The 18,024-nt window shown below is 41.3% G+C and overlaps 2 long non-coding RNA genes across 2 annotated transcripts in view; one reads left to right on the top strand and one right to left on the bottom strand.

The window, feature by feature from the left end:
* Nucleotides 1–18,024, bottom strand: part of LOC131274934 (uncharacterized) — a 681,981-nt gene that overhangs the window by 640,218 nt on the left and 23,739 nt on the right. The window lies entirely within an intron of this gene.
* Nucleotides 9,146–16,168, top strand: LOC131274933 (uncharacterized). The gene is made up of 3 exons (XR_009182226.2): nucleotides 9,146–9,408; nucleotides 14,591–14,677; nucleotides 15,475–16,168. It is a non-coding gene; the product is annotated as an uncharacterized lncRNA (long non-coding RNA).

The raw sequence follows: 18,024 nt of genomic DNA, 5'->3' as shown, positions 1-18,024 counted from the left end.
ATATGGCAAGGATATGGAGAGAGAAACAAAATACATTTAAGAATTGGACAGGATGACTATGAGTGAAATGATGGCCAGACATCTAATAAAGCCATACTAATATTTTCGTGAAATCTAGCACTGGGAAGAAGGTAAGGGTAGGAAAAACACATGCAAAAATATATTCCCTGAGTTTCCTAGAAATATGGCAGAACATGATTTAATATAATTTACATAAATCATTGTTTCTTGTGTTTTTTTCTTTCAGGGTCTCTTTGCAGTCTAGAAATTATTGAAAATCTTACATAACTTATATTTCTGTTGCAGATATCTAGGGAAATTACCATATTAGAAATTAAAGCTGATATATGTATAACATTTAAATTATTAGAAATAAAAAAAGATTTCTATTTTAATGCAATATTGTATTTCAAAAATGTTATTTTCCAAAACCAAAATACATTTTGAGGAAATAGAAAAGTTTTCCTTCTTTTTGAAATTAAGTATATTTCTGGCTTACTGGGAAATAGCTGAAGTATCATATCTGCTTCTCCATTTTTTTTGCAATATATTGGTTTGGCTGAAGAGTTTGAAGAAAAGATTGTGTTACACAGCTATATATTTAGAAAGGTAAGAAATATTTGTTTAGAGCTTTAAGATGGTTTATAATATTCTATAAAAATAATAATACTCTTGGGAAGTGACTGCAGCTCAATTGATTGGGCTCCCATTTACCACATGGGAGGCCCTGGGTTCACGTCCCAGGGCCTCCTTGTGAAGGCAGCCTTGCCCACAGCCGTGGAGAGCTGATGGCCTCTGCCCACGGAGAGCTGGTGCAGCAAGATGATGCAACAAAGGGAGACAAGCAGACACAGAAGAACACACAGCAAATGGACACAGAGAGCAGACAGCAAAACAAGCCACAAGGGGGGGATAAATAAGTAAATAATAAATCTTTTTTTAAAATAATAATACTCTAAAATAAAACCAACAAGTGAAAATTTCTTCTAGAGTAGATCTTATTTGGAATGAATTTTTTTATTTTATTAGATTTGTAACATCAAGTAGTATTTATCTGCAAAATATTTGTTCCCAGAATGATTTGCAATTTTAAAATAACTATATTTATTAATATCACCAATCCTTTTAGACAAGATCTTTAAATATTGGAAAGTTCTCAAGCTCAAGCATAAGGTACAATTTTTCTAAAATTTATTTTTCTCTTGAAACAATCTTCACCATGATTTTAGTAGTTGTTGTCACTATAGTCATGTTATTACTAGAGCAGTTGATTAATCAAAAAATTCTTGCAGAAAATAGAGAATTTCCATATATCCTGCACTTGTTTTCATTATCATTAATAATTTATATTCCTCTTTTTCTTTATTGATCTTCTGTCTAAATGGTCGATCCCTTATTGAATGTGGTGTATTGAATTCTCCTATTAGTAATGTACCATTATCTATTTCTCCATTCAAATTTATCAATATTTGCCACATATATTTTGTAGCTTCACTGTATATATATATATATAAAATGGCTCATATATTTATTTATTTAATTGTTGTTTTTGTCTTTACTTGACCCCTTTATCATAATATGGTGTTTTTCTTTGTCCTAGCAGCAGTTTTATTTTTAAATTATCACTGTTATGGTTTACTAAAAAGTCATGCAGAATGAAGAGAGCTCCCATATAACCCCCTATTAATATTAATGAAATATTAATATTATCATTAATATTTTACATTATTGTGTGGTATCTTTTTATAATTGATAAACCAATATTATTATTCTTATAGGGTTAATCACAGTCCATATACATGTAAACTGTTTCTATTCCTTTCTGTCACCCCTTTTTTTGTTGTAATGTTACATACTATACCTTCATACTTTGTATATGCCAAACCACAGACTATCTTTAACTTTTATGCCCTTGAATTTTAGAAATTGTAAAATATGGAGTTACATATCAAAAACCCAATACATTATTACTGGCTTTTATAATTACAAAAAAGTTTACCATTACCAGAGATCTTAAATTTTTATGTAATTTAACCCACTGCTGAATATCCTTTCATTTCTGTCTCAAAAACCTGCTTAAAATTGTGTGTAAGGCAGCACAAGTGATGACGAACTTCCTCTGGGTTTTTTGTTTCTTTGTTTTAATATGGGAATGCAAGATAATCTTCTCCTCACTTTGAAAGTCTGTCTCACCAAATATATTATTAGAAGTGAATCACTTTCTGCCAATACTTTAAATATTTCATCTCACTTTGCTGTTTTGCCTTCTTGGATTTGTCTTCATGATTTCTGTTGAGAAATTCTGTTGCTCAATCTTATTGGGACTCACGTGGACAAAGCACATTGCTTTACTCCTGCAGCTTTCGGAACTTGCTCCTTTTCCTTGGTGTTTGGCTGTGGATGATAATGTTTCTGGGCATGGTTTTCTATAATTTTATCCTGCATGGTGCTCTTTGGGCTCCTTGATTGTGCATATACACGTCTTTCATTACATCTGAGAAGTTTCCTACCTTATATCTTTGAATATTCTTTCTGCCACTTTCTATTTTCTTTCTGTATCTCCCACAAAGCATGTAATAGTATTCTTGATCTTATACCATATGTCCATTCCATCAGGTGTAGAAGGGCATTCAGATTCCTGCAAGCTGTGAACTTCATAAGGTTATTAGCACACGCCACAGACAAGACTCAGGCTCAGAAAATAGAGAAAGGAATGCATGTTTTGTCTAAGACTGATCTTTTTTGTAGGAGGGCCCAACTTGATAACAAGAGTATCAAGATAAAATATGAAAATGTATAGTGTAGAGCAACAGAATACAAGACAAAAATATGAACTGCTGTCCCAAACAAAGAAAAAGCATAAAAGATCAGAAACAATTTTGAATTAAGAGAAGACATACCAAACAAAGAAGTAAAATTGGTTTTCAAAATGCTCAAAAACATGCAGAAAGAGCTACAGGATTTCAGGGAGCCATGAATTAATATAAGGAAAAGGAACTAAACTAAAACACTGGAATTGAATAACACAATAGAAGAAAAAAAAGTCCCCAGATGGTTTCAATAGCAGATTAGACCTGACAGAAGAAAAAAATAAGCAGGAATATAAGATAATTGACATGATCCAAGCTGTGAGGATTTTGCTCAACCTAAACTTTCATGTATTTTGTTGGTAATGTGAGATATTTTAAATGTTTTGCAAAGGGTGAGCATTTCCTTTATAAAACTAATTATCATCTATCCTATGAATGAACAATTTCAGTCTCCATTATTTACCCAATAGAACTGAAAATTATTTTCAAAGGAAGTTGCACAAAATTGCCATAGCAGATTTTTAAAAAATAACTAAACCATGGATATGGCACCAGAATCCATCAAAGAAAAAGTGGTAAGCAAACGGAAATGTTTATAAAATATAATATTATCCACAATTTAAAATGAAGAAACTACTAGCATACTCAACAATGTGGTTGAATCTCAGAAACAGGTCCAGTTTGGAAAAAATAAAAGACTGTTACACAAAAATTTACCATTGCATGATATAATGTATATAAAGGTTTTGAACAGGAACATTGAAACAATGGAAAAATAAATGAATAAATTAATAGAGTAGTAGTTGTCAACACAATGAATTACTGCTATAAGTTCAGTAGACTGGAAAAAAGTAATCTGAAACCCCTAAATGTTGGTGAGGATTTGGAGTGAAGAAAGTCCTTGTATATCACTGGTATATGTGTACAAGTCAAAAATCATTTGATATTGTACCAGCTAACTAAGACCAAGTTATGTTGCAATAACCAATAAAATTTAAGTACGGTGATGAAAGCAGCAAAGATTATTTTCAACTTGTGAAAATGGCTTTGCTACACAGCATCCTAATATTATGCCCAGGCTATAGAGCAGCCACAATATGGGAAGATAATGTTCCTGTGGAGAAAGAAGAGATATTTAAACATACCAATATGCTGGAGCTTATATACACATTCCTAATTTGTTCAAATGTATTTGGTAAAGAAGTGGCCAAGTCTACCTTTCATGAATTGGGATATTATACTCCTCTCTTAAAAGGGGCACCAAAGAGAGAGCCATCTCAGAGAGTGCACCTTTTGAATACTGATCTAACTAGGCTTTATTAAATTAGAACACACATGCTATGACCCTGCATTTCCAGTCAAGAGAGTGCTTACTTGCGAGGTGGAAGAAAAGGTCATGGAAAATGAGAAAACACACTAAAACTCTATGATTCTGGTGAGATTACATTAAGAGTATTTTTATTGTCATGGGTTTTATAAAGCATGATCTTGTGCACATCTGCATTCCTAGCCCAGTTAATTCTTCAGGAGACTTCCTTCTCAGGGGCCCAGAAATGAGACTTCTCAGGGGCCCAGAAATGAGACTTCTCACTTCTGCTGAGAACTCCTTCTCAGAGGGAGGAGGGGGAGAAGTTGAGGACAGTTTCTCCAAAATGATTCAATTCTCAGCAGTTTTTCACTTGTAGACCCTGGGACCATAAAACTGCAGGAGCCTTTTGCTCAAAGCTCCCTCAACAATGAGATGATGCCATGTCTGTGCTGACCCATCCACATCTCCCTCTCTACCACTGCTCCATTGGGAAATGGAACAGGGACAAAGCAGCAGCTCTACTCAGTTAGTACTTTGGCATATACTTTTTTGGTAAGTGATTAATATTGACTTTCTAGTTACATGTTTACTTAAACATTTTAATTGACTGCCATTGATCCCCAGAAGCTCAGCTCATACTTGACCAAATTAGCACCCAGAGCAAGGTAGCCAATTAAGCACCGTGATGTCCTGGGAAAGCAGAAGGTTTAGGGATCCCATGGGACATTCTTGAGAGATGCTATCTATACTGTGAGGCACTTCATTTCATAAAGAGGATGACAGCAGAATCCATGGAATCTTCTTGAGGGGCATTAGTGAAATCCATGGGGACATTTCTTCAGGTCTGGAGAAATGTGAGTGAAAGCTGTGATCAGTCTTGGTGAATGCTAGTGTATTGTATGAATAAGCTTTGCAATACCAAGTGGGAATATTTGTCCTTCTCTTTAGCCCTTCCTTCCTGGCAGGGCTTGCCTGCTGTGTCAGATTGGAGACACAACAGAGGGATGACAAAAAAGTTTGTGAAATGGTTCTCTAGTCAACCACTGAGGTTCACATAGAACCCATGAGCTGAGCAACTCCCAAGAGACCTGCTCCAGATTCCCACCCTGTGGTAATTGCAAATTGTTGAAATTTTAGTTAAAATTTTAGTTTAAAAAAATATAGAAATTTTGCAAGAATAGCCAGAAATGGCAGCTATGTACAGCAGGAGAAACTGAGAGAATGAGAGGTGAAGAATTTTCCTGTTTGTCTGTTTTCTGTTTATTATTATTACTACTACTGAAATAATGAAAATGCTCTAATAATGAATGAAGTGATGAATGAAGGATTAACTGGGCTAGGAATGCAGATGTGCACAAGATCATGCTTTATTATACCAAATACCAAATACCACTGATTGTACACTTTGGATGAACTGTATGTTTTATTAATATGGATCAAAAAAATTGATTTGTTAAATTTTTAAAAATAGGAGGATATGGAATTCTTTTGTTTGGACTAAGGAAAACATCCAAAAATTTACTGAGGTAATGACTACACAACTCTGTGGTGAAAGTGAGAGCCACTGAGAGCACACTTTGGACACATCGTACAAGGCACGGGACTGTATAACACAGAGTATGATGATGATGTGCTGGAAGATGGACTGTGGTTAACAGTACAAATATGAGAGTGTTCCCTCATGAACCATAACAAATGCACAATGCTAAGACATGGTGTTAATAATAGGGGTGTATAGAAAAACATACTAAATATAAGCTATGGCCCACAAAAAAGGAGAAGAATGCAGAACACTTCAGCATCACTTTGACCAGCAGCCCTAAAGAGAACTTGGACAACGAGTTCCCCTGTACAGAAATAGAGGCCGTGTTGTTAATGCTGGTAAGGGGGGGTGCAGTCCGAGGAGAGCAGGTTCTATCCTCTGCCTCCTCAGAGTCTTCTGACGGCAGCACCATGAAGAGAGCAATGGCAGCAGCATAGTGTTGGGGGGGGGAGGTGCTCCATCCCAGAGTCGTTTGGCTCAGAAGGCGTATCCAGTGAAGGCACTTGAGCAGCTGCGGCAGCAGAGGGGGCCCTTCCTAGGTTTTGTCAGGGGCAGGGTCCACACAAGTTCACAACATGAGCAATGGGGTAATGAAGCCTGTTGCATGTGTGCACCTGGGGTAACCAGCACGTCCTGCCTTCAAGGTTAAAGAGCAGGTGAGATGAACTACCTAAGAAAACTCTCCTCCTGCTAGGAAAGTCTCCAGTAGCTGGCTTTGCAGGAGCTGCCTCTGCTTCAAGCTAAACACGAAAGTTGTGCAGACTCGGGTGGACCCACCCTGTTCCACACTGGGAGGCTTGGCCTGAAAAGAGCTGATTTGCAGGGCTCTCAGCTCCTTCTGCCCTCACAACCAAAGGAACTTCTGTGGTCCTACTATGTTGGACTCGTGACAGACAAAGGGCTGTTCCCTCCACCCCTTCCTATGTGCTCTGGGACAGGTTAGAGGGCCCAATATCCTTTCAACCTGGACCTTTCCACTGAGGACCTTCTGTCTCCAGGGGTACAAAGGCCCTGCTGTAAGGTTGCGTCAGTGGGAGAGTGGGGGAAACAAACTCCATGCCTTGGCCTTTTAGATACAGGTATACAGTGATCCCTGTAACTCCTGACACCAAGAGTAAAACTGATAATGCTCTCTGATTTTGATCTGAGGACACTTGCCAAACACAATTATGGTGGGTCCTTTATGGCCCCTACAAACCTCCATTGTATGAACCCAATTAATGAATGCATTATTGGTATTGACATGTTCTATGTGCATCCTTGAGAGCCTTCACCTAAACTGATGGGAATTGCCATAGTTAGGGCCGTTCTAGTAGAGCAAATGAGTAACTGTGAAGTTCACTGAATCACGGGCTTGGTCATATTTTCTGGCCACTGGCAAGACTTGGACAGGCATAAAAAATAACCTCCCATATGGGGGTGAGACATCTGGCTAAAAATCATCTCTTCTAATAAGTTTTTGTTACCCATGTGAATGTTCTGCTTTCCCTCCTGAAGAGGAGTATCTTAACCACAAAAGGGTCTTGTTTCTTGGTTGTATTTTCAAACTGAGTAGTTCAGAGCAAGCTTTTATACAGCCTCTCTCCTCGCGGATGAAAAAGAAGATGGCCCATGGAATTTCAGACTCTCCTAGACTGCCATGCATGTGCCGCCATGCATGCACCACCACTGTCAACAGAAGAACCTGGAACAGAACGAAAGCCTGCCCCACCTGCCTGGTCTTGGCCAAGGATGAAAGTAATGCCCAGGATCATTCTTAAGCCAATGGGCCAAGAAGTTCTAAGAACGCAGTCTATTGGGTTTCTCACCCCATTCAGAAATTATCCCTGGATCCTGCCTGTAGATGACACTTTCTCTAGGTTTGATCTACCCATTCCCATCTGTTTCACTGACTCAGACACCACTATTCACACAAGGCCAATTGTTTTTTTCTGGAGAATTTTTAATGTAAATGTTCTTGGATACAGTGGTTAATCAGTGGCCCACGATCCTTCTACCTCATTCTGAGAATGCTCTCTAACCTTCTATAATGAACAGGCCAACCATGTTTCAGAGTTCTTCATGTTACAAGGTTCATGCCGGTGGTGGGAAAATTTCGTTAGCCAAGATCACAACAGTTTGCTAGAAACATCAATTACTTTAGAATACTTTAACTATAAAATACATTGACTTTCCATATGTCAACCATATACAGTTGTCACAAGATAAGAGGTTCCGTGCTCAGGTTACAGACTCTCCAGCTAAATTACCCACAGTAAGGTGCCCTGCGTTACAAACAAATCGCAAACATCAGTCAGCGAGCTCAGCAACCAACCGTACCAAACAGGCGGCTAAGCAAGTGGACAAGGCACTCCTTCCCAAGAAGCCACGAGAAGGGGAATCAACTCTAGGGGTCTGCAGAAGCCACCACCAGCTCGCTCTTAGCTCCTCGACTGCAGCTCGAGAGGCAGCCCAGCCACACCTCACAGGCGCCTCGAGGCAGCGCCTGCCCAGCTCCTCACGCCCTCCTTCCCCCCTGGACACGCCCATCTCCCAGACCAAGACCAGCGCCTGCAGCGAGTTCTCGGGGGCCTGAGGCCCCTTCCTCAAGTCGAGGGACAGAGGTGGGCCTCGCTGCCCGGGCTCCCCTGGGGAGGCACCAGCGTCAATCTCACCCCACTTTGGTCCACGGTCCTGAGCACAGGAGACCCAAGTTCCAGCAAGCTAAGGTGCTCCAGTGTTTTCGGCTCCTTTTCAAGGCGCCAGCCTGGGAAACGGAGGTCACGGCGGCCAGGCCGCTCTCCCGAGGACGGCTCTGCGCAGCACCTTCCCCTGGAAAGCGGAGCCAGGCCCCACCTTGCTGGTCCCTTCTCCCACCCCCCACCCCTCCTGTCTTCCTGCAGGGCGCGCGCCGCGGCCACCCCCAGCACAGGGACCCTGGGGCCGCCCTCTCCCTCCCTAAGAGTAGCTCAGCCTCCAGCTCTGCGCAGACCTGGGTGCCCGCCACAGCAGCCTCTGGGGGAGACCCCCTGGGTCCCCACCACAGCAGCCTCTGGGGGAGACCCCCTGAGCAGCCGCGGCGGCGCGAGGAGCGGCAGGGCCAGGAGAGGCCCTGGAACCGGGCGTGGGCAGCGGGGCGCGGCCTGGGCGCTCAGCACGGCTAGATGGAGGCTGCGGGGCCGACTGCGCGGAGGACTGCGGGGAGGGCTGCGGGGAGGGCTGCGGGGAGGGCTGCGGGGAGGGCTGCGGGGAGGGCGCGGGCGCTGCACGGCCGACTGCGCGGAGGGCTGCGCGGAGGGCTGCGGGGAGGGCTGCGGGGAGGGCGCGGGCGCTGCACGGCCGACTGCGCGGAGGGCTGCGCGGAGGGCTGCGGGGAGGGCTGCGGGGAGGGCGCGGGAGCTGCGGAGCCGACTGCCCGGAGGACTGCGCAGAGGGCTGCGGGGAGGGCTGCGGGGAGGGCTGCGGGGAGGGCTGCGGAGAGGGCTGCGCGGAGGGCTGCGGGGAGGGGGCGGGCGCGGGCGCTGCGGGGCCGCCAGGCAGCAGCGGAGCAGGCGCCCCTGGGCGCAGCCCTCGGGGCTCGGCGCAGCGGGGCTGACCTGGCAGGGGCTCTAGTCCAGGAGCCCCTCCAGAGACCACCAGGAAGCGAAGGCCAGGGAGCCACGTGGGCCGCCCGCCGCTGTGAGGGGCCGGGGTCCGCGGGCCTTCGGCACCAGGACAGCCTGGAGCACGGGCCCGTTTTGTCTCCTGTTTGACTATGTCACTTTAAGGTATGTACATTTTTTTACAAAATTTCAAGGAGATGACAAAGAGGAGACTCAGGAGCTTGGCTCCAGGCGCGGTGGTTCCTAGGAGGCAGGCAATCGTGGACTGGGGAGAGGTGGGTTATGATACTGTTGCTCATAATTATGCGCGTTTGAAAATGACCATTAAAACTTTTATTTAAGGAAGACACACAGGACTATTAAGTACATGAAAAGATGTTCTTAGTCACTGATCATCAAAGAAATGCAGATTCAAACCACAGTGATATAGCAATCCACACCCGCGAGGATGGTTATTAATTAAAAAAAAACTTGTTGAAGATGTGGAGAACTTGAATGTCAGTCGTACATATGAAAAATGGTTTAGCTGGTTTGCAAAACAGTCTAGCAGCTCCTCTAAAAGAGGAGCATAAAGTCACCATATGCTCAAGCAAACCCATATTTAGGTATATAGTCAATAGAACTGTAAACAGGGACTCAAGCAGACATTTTGTCCGTAAACATTCATTGCAGCCTTACTCACATAGCTGAGAGATTGAAGCAACCCAAGTAACTATCTACAGCTGAATGGACAAACAAAATGTAGTAAATAATACAGTGTAATATTATTCATCCACACAAAGGAATGAAGTCCTGATGCATGCAACAACCTGGGTGAATACTGAAGACATCATGTTTAGTGAAATGAGCAAGATGTAAAAGGACAAATATTGTTTGATTTCACTTATATGAAATACCTAGGATAAGCAAATTTAGGGACAGAAAGCTGATTATAAATTATTAGGGGTTGGGGGATAGGGAGGAGTCAGAATGTGGATTCTTTGTTTAAAGGTATAGATCTTCTGTTTGGGGTGAGGAAAAAGTTTTGGTAATTTGAGGTGGTGACAGTAGGGCAATGTGTGAATTCATAATACTCCTGAATTGAACACTTGAAAATACATAAAATGGAAAATTTTGAGTGGTATCTATGTTATCACAATAAAATATTTTTAAAACTTGTATTTAAGGAACATTCAACAGTGCTTCTGGAATTATAAACAAGGAAGGTAAAATTAAAAGAACAGGAGCTACATAGTTAAAGTTCAAGTTAAAATATTATCCCCCAAAGCAGGATTAAACAAAGATAGGCATTAGGAAACACACAACAGAGCAGTTTCTCAGTGGAGAGCACTCTGGAAATGCAGGGCATGAACTCACACTTAGTCCTTAGATGGCAAGGGCAGCCGGCACTAGGAGTCCTGCAAAGCGCAAGCTAAGTTCAGCAAACATTTCCTTAATGAGCCAGATAGTAAATATATTTGACTTGTGGACCACAAGGCCTCCCTCAAAACTACTTCCTCTTGCCTTTGTAACATGTAAGCAGGCATGACCAATATGTTAAAAAGGTTGGAGCTGTGTTCCAACAAAACTTTACTTAAACAATCAGATGACTCACAGGCCCTGGGTTAGGGCATTATGTGACGTGTTGGCAGAATTTACTTCTTCTAGTAAATGGGGCGTGAAACGGAGGAGGACTATACCAGGAGAAAAATAGTGAGATAAAGGATAAGACTGAACACTTGCTGGGATGGGGTGTCAACTCTAAAATGTGTGCACATTTACATGAGACATGTCTACAGATGTGTGCTGAGAGCAATTTCTAGAGCATGTATCTGAGAGAGAAGGCATGGGTAAAAGTTTGAGACCCTATGTAAGGAAGTGTGGAGGGGAGATGAGAGGGCTGGTCTATGGTAAGTGTGACCTGTAAGAGGGAGAAGGTCTAAGACTGAGAAACTGTGTTCAGGGTTCATGTGTGAGGTCCCAAGGAGTAACCTGTGAGTCATCCAGGAGGAGCTCTCAAACCCTGGCCACAAGGCCCGGGATCTCTGGCACCATCCACAAACTTGACAAAATTCCCCTCTCCTTCCCCCATTGTCCAGCTCCCCAACGTAAAACTGAGTTGAAAGGGGATTCCTCCACCAACCACTGCAGTGGAAAATCTCTGGGCAAAGACGCCCGGGATAGTAACACCCCACACCACGCTCTGCTCAGCCACTACTATGCCTTTGACTCTGCTCCAGGGGAATCCTCACCTGCACCAAGCGGGGATTTTCCTGGATATGGATAGAGGAAGCATTTCCTTTTGTGACATTTGCAATGGATTCCATACCTTTACATTCACCACAATTTCTACTGCAGAGCCACTGTACCCATTTTTTGCTCCTACAAATCTAGGTAATGATTTTCTAGGCTTTCTGAGTATCCGCCATGATGTGAAACTGGGCCTTGGCACTGCACCAGTTTATCCTAGCAAAGTAAATAAAACTTGGAGCACAACACATTTATTAAAAAATGAGTTTGTGCTCATAGATAAATCTTTTCCTACATGTTTCATGCCTGGTACACAGTTACTGCAGAAAAATAGGATCTAATGAAGCATGTACATAAGTTAAGTAGATAAACTAGGAAAAATTACCTTTCAAATACTAAATATTGACATAGTTGTATTCTTTGGTTCTTAGGTTTATAGTTCCATTCCAATAAATGTCATGAACTTTCAGATCAATTTCTGAATGCTTTCCTTTTAATTTTCTGTAAAATAAACAATATGTTATGGAGATGATAAATTAAATATTTGGGATGTGAAAAAATCAGATTATATAATTTTCTAAATGATAAAGAATCAAGGTAGTATAAACAGTAAAAAATACAAAAGTGGATGTACCCAGTTGAGAAATGGATCAATGCCACTCTAATAACTAGAATTGTGAAGACAAATTTTTACCATCACAGCAAATTTTCTCAAACATTTTTTTGGTCCTTTGCTTGTCTAGGACTTAGCTTGTGTAGGGATTAGCATGCAGTTTATGTCCAAAAAATGTTTGCTAACTGACTGAGATCAAGAGAGAGAACTGGCCTGTATCCATCATTGCAATGTCATGCAGGACAATTCCAATATCCTGAAAATGTCCCCATGTTACCTATTCTTTCATTCCCCTCCCCACAAAAACTTTGGTGGACACTGCCTTTATATCAGTGATGCAAATTCTTTGAATGCAAAAATAGTAATGTCTATAATAGAACAATAATAAACCTACTTTAGTCCATTGTTCACTCTCCAATCTTGAGGATTTGGGGATGATGATGCCCACTCTGCTTCTAATTGAAAAGGACTTAGATCCCATGGGGCAGATGAATGGTCCTGTCTTGCTTGTTACAAATACTGTTTCTTGGGATGGGCGCTGTCTGTCATCATCTCCTTATTAGTTGTCCTGTGTAAGTTCAATGAAATGAAGAGTAGGTGTTGCATCTCTGATGAGATGCAGGGCTCAACCAGCACATGAAGCGACCAAAGATTTAAGTCTCAGGGATGTATATTTAACAAGTATAGTGCTAATTATAGGTTCAAATAAAAGGGGCAGAAGAGCTATGTGTAGGGAAAGTATAAATGAGTCTAACTCTGTTACACTGGGGAGCATAAATTCCAAAGTAAGGCCTACTGACAAGATGCCAAATTCCTGAGCTTGTCTGTCTTGCTTATAGTGTCTAGATATCTCTAGAACCTCAGGAGCCCCACTGTTTAAGGCACTGACTGTAGCAGTCAATGAGGTCCTGCGGAAGCATGAATTAGTGTAACCTCTGGAATGACCTCTGGACTCACTTTGAAATGGCTTAGTCATAAAAACTCTTGCAAAGATGGATCCAGGCCATCGTACATTTTATCAAAACACATAAAATTGTGTGCAGCAGAGTGTAAAGTGTAATGTAAACTATAGTCAATGGTTAGTAGAAATGCTTCAATATATGTTCATCGGTTGTAACACGTGTACCATGCAAATGGAAAATGTTGTTAATGTGGGAAAGTGTCAGAAGAGAAGGGGGTGGGGCATATGGGAATCTCTTATATTTTTGATGTAACATTTATGTAATCTAAAATTTCTTTTGAAAAATTAAAAATAATAAAATAAATAAAATAATATAAAATAAATGAGAGAGAAATAAAGACCAGGTCAAAGACATTCTTGTATATGGTGATGAGTTTAGGCTTCACCATGAAAATAATGGGAAGTGAATGAGTGTTTTTAAACTGAGTAAAGCAGTCTCCCTTGCCACAATATTAAACATTGTTCTAAGTATTACAACTGGCATGTAGGATAAATAACAGTGAGGAGATTCTGCAATATTTTTTTAACATACATACATACATAAAAAATATACTATGAGCCAGAATTTGTTCTAAAAGCTTTACAAATATTAATTTAGTTTACAGAACACTTCTAGAGATTGGCTCTATTATCTGCAGTTTATAAATAGGAAGCTGAGGCTCAGTGAGGCTAAACTGAGCAGTCATTGCAATAAGAAGATAACAGGTGAGAGGAGGAAGTGGCTGGACAGAAGAAGCAAGATTCAGAAATCCAAAGGATCAACTGAGACTTTTGCCAAATTACAAGAGAGAAACCCCAGTGTGTTCCTCTACCAGCTCTAAATGGTTGAGGGACTGGTGAATTTTGAAACAGACTTCATGGCAAGGCAGATAAAAGGGTGCCCCATACACAATATGTATGCAGTGGATATTGTTGAAGGGAAAGTGAAATGTGCAGTAACCTTTGTATCAATAAGGGAAGAACCTTTTTTAAACAGCTTTATATTGTATGTGTTACATGGATACAGTTCATCTGTTTTAAGTGTTCTGCTATATATCTATGCAATTATACAACTGTCACTACAGTCAGGTTTTACCCAATACCTTTAAAAGTTCTTTGCAGTCAATCTCTACCCAACTGAAGCCATAGCCTGTCCTGATGTTTTCTGTCACTGTAGTTTTGACTTTTCTAGAATTCCATATAAATGGGAAATCGTGAGTGAAAGTAATGTTTTCTCTCTGACCCAGTCTCAGTTTGTATGACATTTTTAAGATCCATCCATGTTGTTACTCATATTTACAGCTAATTCCATTTTATTGCCAGATAATATTCCATTGTATGTAATATCACTTTTTATTTCCCATGTACCAGTTGGTGGACATTTAGATGTTTTTCCTCTTTGGGGCTATTTTTAGAAGTAAGGAATATGAAATTCATGGATAAATCTTAATGTGTAAATATGCTTTTATATCTTCTGGATAAATAACTAGGAATGGAATTGCTGCATCATAGAGCAAATGCATATTTAAATTTTGAAGTAACTGTAAATCTCTTTTCAAAACTAGCTCAGGAGGACCTGCAGTACTGAAGACTGAAATAAAGGGACACTAGAAAATAACAAAGTCACATGAAGAAATTTTTAAAAATCTAAGGTAATAACCAAATATAATGAGGTCAAATATTTTGCTTAAATAGTTTTTGTCCTAAGTCAAAATGTTGTCATCAACAGAAATAGCTGTTATGTGTCATCTAGAATGACACTATGTAAAATTTTGTTCATATTACAGAAAAAACATGCTGAGCATAAAATGTCCTCCTTTGTCCTAATCTCTCTAAATTATGAGTAAAACATTCATTTGTACAAAATTAAATAAAAATCTGATTGAATTAAAAAGGGGCAGGATGTAGATGAGTTAGTGAAGGCACCTCTATGTTAAAGCTTCTGGTCAGGGCATCTCACTCCAGACCCGAGCTGTGAGCTGAAACAGCTGTACTCCAGAGAAGACACTAGTGGAGGAGAGGAAAATCCAATCTTATCATATATGTTTAGTTATCAGGTATCTTCAAGTGGAAGATATGATAGAGCAAGGTCCCAAAACTTAAGGAATATATTAACTCAGCAAATATTCTCTGAGGGCAACACACAATTATGTGCCATTAGAATGGCTCGAGCTCTCTACTCTAGGATCAGTAGTCAGAACCTAGATTTTCAATATCCAGGCTGAAAAAATGACATGAACTTTTAGCATTGATCAATTCAGAGCTTGGTCACTTCTATGAGATGGTAAAAAGTTCTCCCATTCGCTTATTCAACCTCTCAGCTGCTGCCAAAGACTATTGCAACACTCAGGTGGGACTGTCTGGGGATATTGGAAGGTCGCTGAACTTAGACAAAGAATGCCCAAGGGAAATATAGTAAGTTTCACTTATACAATTATTTTTTTCCTAGGAGCCAACTGATGAATAGATAAACAAAATGTGGTATATACATACAATGGACTACTATGCTGCTGTAAGAAGAAACGAAATTGGGACACATGTGATAACATGGGTGAACCTTGAAGACATTATGCTGAATGAAATAAGCCAGACACAAAAGGACAAATATCGTGTGGTCTTGCTAATATTAACTAAATGTGAAGAATAAATGCATGGAGTTAAAACCTAGAGTACAGGTTATTAGGAGATAAGAGGAGGGATGAGAAGGTGTACTGATCCTTAATATATGTAGAAGTTTGAAGAAGGACAACCACCACACCATGGAGCCTAGAGTGCCTACAACTGAAAGCGGGAGGATTGCATCCAGTATCCATGTGGAATCTGAGCCTCCTCTTGACATAGAGGTGCAATGGACACAACCAATCCAATGTCCACAGAGAAAAGGTGGCATTGGAATGGGAAAAGTGGACATGGTGGCTAATGGGTATGGGGAATGGCAGGAAGAGACGAGATGTGGAGGTGTCTTTGGGACTTGGAGCTGCCCTGGATGGTGCTTCAGGGGCAATCGCTGGACATTGTAAATCCTCACAGGGCCCACTGGATGGAATGGGGGAGAGTGTGGGCCATGATGTGGACCAATGACCATGAGGTGCAGAGGTGCCCAGAGATGTACTTACCAAATGCAATGGATGTGTCATGATGATGGGAATGAGTGTTGGTGGGGGGGGAGTGGTGGGGTGGGGGTGGTGGGGTTGAATGGGTCCTCATATATATTTTTTTAATGTACTGTTTTTACAAAATCAATTAAAAAAAAAAACCTTGACTGTAAAAGTGTGGAAATGGACAGAGTTGATGGTAACACATTATAGTGAGTAGAACTAATAACACAGCTGGTTTATAAATGGGGTTGTGGCTGAAAAGGGTAATCTGGGGATGTAAATGTCAATTGAAAGAAAGCTAGAGAATAATCTAGGATCTGAATAATATATTGAACACAGAGGTGGCTGATAGTGGTTAGTAGTACAAATATAAGAATATCCTTTTATGAACTAGAACAAATGTACACCACTATTGCAAGATGTGGAGGAGCAGTGGGAAAATACAATTAATGTAACCTATGGACTATAGTTAACAGCAATTCTGTAATATTCTTGCATCAATGTCAAAGATGTGCTGAGTTAACAATAGGGGGGTAGGGAAAAAATATGCCAGATGTATGCCATAGACCATAGTTGGAGGTAATAGTCTGGTATTATCTCATAATCTGTAACAAATATTCCACAGCAATGTAGTGTGTTGGTGGAGGGGTGTTGTATGGGAATTCCGCACATGTGCATGATTGCTTTGTAAGTGTACAACTTCTCTAATGAAACTATAGTTTTTTAAAAAAAGAAGAGGTGGGAAACGGACTTTGGCCCAGTGGTTAGGGCGACCGTCTACCATATGGGAGGTCCGCGGTTCAAACCCCGGGCCTCCTTGACCCGTGTGGAGCTGGCCATGCGCAGCGCTGATGCGCGCAAGGAGTGCCTTGCCACGCAAGGGTGTCCCCCGCTTGGGGGAGCCCCACGCGCAAGGAGTGCACCCATAAGGAGAGCCGCCCAGCGTGAAAAGAACGAGCAGCCTGCCCAGGAATGGCGCCACCCACACTTCCCGTGCCGCTGACGACAACAGAAGCGGACAAAGAAACAAGACGCAGCAAATAGACACCAAGAACAGACAACGGGGGGGGGGGGGGGGGAATTAAATAAATAAATAAATCTTTTAAAAAAAAAAGAAGAGGTGGTTGAAATAATGGGGAGAAAAGGCCCTAAAGGACATACGAAAATATTGGAATATAGACTGGAAGTTTTATATTGATGCTGAAGTTCTTGAACTTGATAAATCTGTACTTAAAGTGGTTACATAATCCTGCTCCTAGGAAAGGTACATAGGAATGTTATGTGTTCAGGAAACACGATGTAACAACCTCTCAAATATTTAGAAAATAAACAGATATTTGGACTGATGATAGATAGCTAAATAGACCAATGAAGCAAATGAAACAAAATGTTAAAATCGTGGCTCTGGATATGGGTGGGGGGAAGAGGTATATTGGAGTTCTCTGGGTCGATTTTGTATTATTTTTGCAACTGTCTTGTTAGTTTGAAATTATGTCAAAATAAAAAGTTAAAGGGAGGAAAAAAAAGAGTGAGTGTTTTTTTGAGAGGTGGTGAACATGCAGTTCTTAGCACAGAGGCTGGCATTCAGAGGGTGCTCATGAGCGCAGCTAAAACCAGAGCTCCCACGGTGACCGCAGGCTCCACAGCCCGCGCAGGGCCAGGGATCGGGGGCGGGGGTGCTGTGCCCATGGGGGATGCGCCCGGGCCTGGCTCAGGAGGCGGGGAGGGGGCCCCTGGCCAGAGGCCCTTTTAGAGGGCTCTTGTCTACTTTTTTTTTTTTTTTTTTTTTTTTTAATTTTTTTATTTTTTATTGACTTTGTAATAATATTACATTAAAAATATATATGTGAGGTCCCATTCAACCCCACCCCCCCACCCCCCCTCTCCCCCCCCCAATTGTC

The sequence above is a fragment of the Dasypus novemcinctus genome, chromosome 21, assembly GCF_030445035.2.
Source record: "Dasypus novemcinctus isolate mDasNov1 chromosome 21, mDasNov1.1.hap2, whole genome shotgun sequence".
In the NCBI taxonomy this organism is placed as follows: domain Eukaryota; kingdom Metazoa; phylum Chordata; class Mammalia; order Cingulata; family Dasypodidae; genus Dasypus; species Dasypus novemcinctus.
This window is presented reverse-complemented; position numbering and strand designations above follow the sequence as displayed.